Genomic DNA, 4,761 nt, shown 5'->3' with positions numbered 1-4,761 from the left:
CTCCCCCCCCCCCCCCACAAAAAAAATCCCCTTAAGGAAAAAAAGAAAAAAAGAAAAAGAAAGAAAATAATAGCACAAAGACTTCCTCTGGAAATATTTATACCATGTTAACCTGAGATCTAATTGATTCAATTAAACCTGATTAAATTAAAATTAAAAAAAAAACTAAAATAATATTATTTTAAACTAAAATAATAATAAATCATGCTACAGATTGACTTAATTATAACTCAATTACCTGTGCTGTTTTCGAATCAAATCTCCGGGTGTGACAAATACCTGTAATGTAAGAATTTTTTATTTGTATTTTTGGTCCTCCTTTATCATTACAAAGGTTATCAAGAGGGTTTTTTTTTTTCAATTGTATAACTCAACTTTGTGAAAGGAAAAAAAAACCATGCTATCATCGAAACCAATTTGCACACGTTTGAAAATGTAATCCTGACATCTCACCTTTTAACACTCTTCTATAATTGGACTCAATTTTAGTAGAAGAAAATGAAATCCACAATCGACGTGTGCCCAACCCGCGGTGCTAGAGCATGCCCTAAACCATAATCGTGCTTGCCAATATATATTGAAAAGCCTCCATTATCCTTTCTTTAGTTAAGAACACGACTCTTCAGCCATTCTATTTCATGCTTCACTTCAAGCATGCAAAGCTTCAGTTCTTTATTGTAATTAAGACGTGGTTTACCTTTTGGATGGCCTCAAAGTCAAAGGAGGCGTGTGTGCAATGATCATCACCATGGTTAGTTTGTGGAGATAACACTCCATTGAGTAAGATCACGTAAAGGTTGGATTTTTATCACACTTCATGGGTGATGATCCATCACCTTTTATGTTAGTTGGTTGAGCTTGAACATTTTCTTTTGTATACAGATGAAGATGTGACGCCCTTTTGTGTAGTTACTTGAGGGAGCCACTCATCCCAATCAATGGGCGGGTTCCTTTTACATGGCATGGAACAATGATGAGAAAGGTCATATTTTGGTGTGTTCTTCAACTTTTCTTTGGCTAGTAGTTATATCTTCAACCATAAAGGGAAAAGGTCAAGCCCCAGTGAGCTTAATGTGAGATCAAAGCGCCTGCCACAAATGTAGCTCCATTTCTTTATCAAGTATTAGTAGGTTTTGTCGATTCTTAGAAACACAGGCAAGCAACCAGCATCGAAGATACTTTACCTGTGGACAGAGGGGAAATTAGAGACGAAATAAGTCACCGAAATTAAAAAAAGTTTGGATTTAATTACACCGTTATGCATTAATGGGTAATTGGGTTTTTCCCTTCATATCTTTAAGAAATCTCTCTATCAACCCTTGGTCCTTCACTACTGTGTATGAAGATAGTTGTGAGTGCTTATTGAATTGATCAATCTATAAATGACGCCATTGATTAATTTATAGCACACAAGTGGAAGATTTCTATTAATATTAATCTGTGTCAACTAGACAGCTAATATATGTTTGATGATTATAGTCACAAATGTAGTTGTTTGGTAGGACGCGATCACATTTTTTTCTAACTTATTAAAGGATTCATTGAATTTCTTAATAAACTTCCATAAACGGACACTTTTTTTTTCTTTTTATATTTTTTTAATTACTCCCCTTCTGTATTTGTGAATCTAAATTATTTGGTTAGAAAACCCCAAATTTCAACTATAAATTCTCTTTAAATTATAAGAAAAGAGTAATGTTTTTCTTGTTGATTTTGATTCATGCATGACATGAGATTGGTAAATGCAATTGGGTTCTTAAGATTTGAAAGAGAAGAGATATGACGTGATGATAAATAGTTTGAGATTTACACAATAAATTTTAAATTCATATCAGGACATATATTTTTTATAAGAGTTTAAAACAATCGGAATTTTATTATCTCATCTTATCTCACAAAATATATTTTTTAGAAACAAGGTTTCCTTAAATAAAAAAAATATAATTGGATTCTTGAGCTTTATTTAATAATGTGGTTGAAACATAGTTTCTACCACATGCAATCATAAATGTTATTTAAATCACTTATATGATTTATATTTTAGTACATGATATTTTTAAAAAATATTTATAAATTAAAAATATATTAAAATAATATTTTTTATATTTTTTTAATTATTGTCATTAATACATTAAAACTAAAAAGAAATATTTTAAAAACATCAATTTAATATTTTTTAAAATATATAATAATTCTAAAAAATATTCTAAAAAACAGATATAAAATACTTATCCAAAAAGTTTTCACTTTTCAACCATGTTTGATGAAATCATCGAAAGACTTGATCTTTTTGGAAATCGTTCTGTAACTCACTGGGCCGAATGCTGAACAGACAGATAATGAAACAGCACTTGGTTTGATGGGGAAGAGTCAAATGTGGTATACATGAAGGTGGGGGGGATGCCGGCAGCATTTGCTTCCGTGGACCATGGTGTTGCATGGGATCCCGAGTTAAAGCACACAGAAGAAGAAGAAGAGTGAAGAAGGCCTCTTCTTTCACGTCGGCATTGAACTGGGGAGGGACTCCACGCATTTCCTATTTCCTATTCTATTAACAGATTAATAGAATTTTATTCTTATTATTAATTAAGTTATGCCTCTCATTTTGTTTTATTTTATATAAAAAGACAAACTTTTCGATATACAGGCAACCTCATTTTCTGCAAATTATTACAAGAATGTGCGTGTCTACTTATTCATGTTTCCTCTGCAATTTTCATTTATTCTTTTGAGATTGTTGATATTTAACCTAGTAGATTTATAAAAATTTTCTTTCTAGAGTATAGATCTAAGATGGAATCAATGTTTTTCTTGCCTTCTTTCTTTTAAAATAATAACCAAATATAGAGTAATAATTTAGTTTTCTCGAATACATCTAAATATTGAATCTAGATATATAAGTATTTGAGGAGTTAGTAAATTTATAATCTCCGAGCTTAGTTTAAAGCCGAGCCCTGACATTTAGGGATGTGGTGCGCTATCAAGTTTATTATTTTTAAACTCTGCTGAGTGCTAAGAGTGTGTGTATGTAAAAGTTTAGTGAATTATTGGATCCTTTCATTGAATCCATGTTTCTTTTAATTCTTAGGAATTATAGACTTCATGATTAAACTATAAGTTAAATATATTTTGCTCTGAAAATATTTTACTTTTTAACTTTTTAAATATATTTTATCTTGATACATAAAGTTATTTTAACCTCGTCTCTTCAGGAAGCAAGAGATAATTAGGCCCCTTTAGTTATATATATATAAAAAAACATGTTGTTTCTCAACTTTTTATTATATATAGAATTTTTTTTTAAAATAATTATATTTTTTTTAAAATAATATTTTTTAAAATACTAGAGAGTACCTAAACTTAGATAATTAGAATCAAAAGGTTAGCTCTTTATATAAGATATTAATTAGCTTAGGCTTCCAGCTCATTAGATTCATTCTAACCTCAACATAATCAAATACATAAACCGTAAAAAAGCAGGTGAATTATTAAAAATTTTAAAATAATAAAATTACATCTACTTATTCTCAAACAGCTTATTCTCCAAGAAGTTCGTGACTTTGAGAGTCTTTTTTCCCTTGTTGAAGAAAGGAAATTATCAATTTCCACCGTAATTAATACCTTCATCCATGACAAAGTTTTTAAACCGGCATATCCTTATAGATCATTAGTTGATCCGGGTAAAATAAATTCAGTTTTTTTAAAAAACAATTATTTTAATTTTTAATTTTAAAACTATATTATTTTAAATTTTCTCAAGTTAATATAATTAATATGTGATTGGGGTATTTAACCAAATAGGTTTATAGTGCACTTTACAGTATCGTGAGGGGTGAATGGAACAATGTTGTATTTCAACTATAGTTTTAAAAATATTTGGTTAATTAAGACATTACAGTTTTGCAAGGATTCAATTAAAAATTCTATATTAAAAATTAAGTATTAAAATAAATTATATTTGGTAATATGATAAAAAATTAATTTTTTAATATTAATACATCAAAACTATTGAAAAACATATAAGCAATATACTTTTTAAAATTAAAAATAATTTAAAAATGATTTTAAAAATTAATATAATATCAAACAAACAAATATATTTTTAATTTTTTTTCTAATCACAAATACAAGATCTAGTGAAATAAAACCCTACTACAATTCAATAGTATTTTTTTAAAAAACTTTGAATTTTCTAAGCTTTATATAATATATTTTAAAATAAAGAACCTTTAAAAAACAACTTTTATCATGTTCCAACCAGATTCCTCACGTACAGTAATCTTGACCATGACAGGCGGTGCAGCCTTACTGAACCAGTGGGCAGGAGATGGAATTTAAAAAATGATGAGGGTATTTGGGTCATGTAAGAAGAATAAAAAGCGCCGGATAATTAGCCTCGTGATTGGAGATAGGACTGTGGGACCCACTCCTGTTTCCTCCGGCTGGTCTTCTTCCCTTCACGAATCAATTTACCACCAAAATCTAAACCAAGCACGACGCCACACTATATTATAATTATATAAAAAAATGAAAATCTTATAATTATGAAAAGAGCCCAAGAAAGCTGACAAATTAACTGAAAGTCCCTCACCTTAAGTCTCATTTCTTTTCAGTCTTTTTGACTCATTATGTTTTAGCCCATGGCCACTTCTCCCTCCTTCCTTCACTCCTTTTCATGACACTAACTCCCCTAGAAAGCAAGAAAATAACCCATCAATCTTGACTTGTCATCCCCCCCCCCCCCCCCCCCCCCAATTATTT

Source organism: Populus euphratica, unplaced genomic scaffold (genome assembly GCF_000495115.2).
Source record: "Populus euphratica unplaced genomic scaffold, PopEup_1.0 scaffold588.1, whole genome shotgun sequence".
NCBI classification, from domain to species: domain Eukaryota; kingdom Viridiplantae; phylum Streptophyta; class Magnoliopsida; order Malpighiales; family Salicaceae; genus Populus; species Populus euphratica.
The sequence above is the reverse complement of the archived record's forward strand: the minus strand, read 5'-3'. Positions refer to the sequence as shown.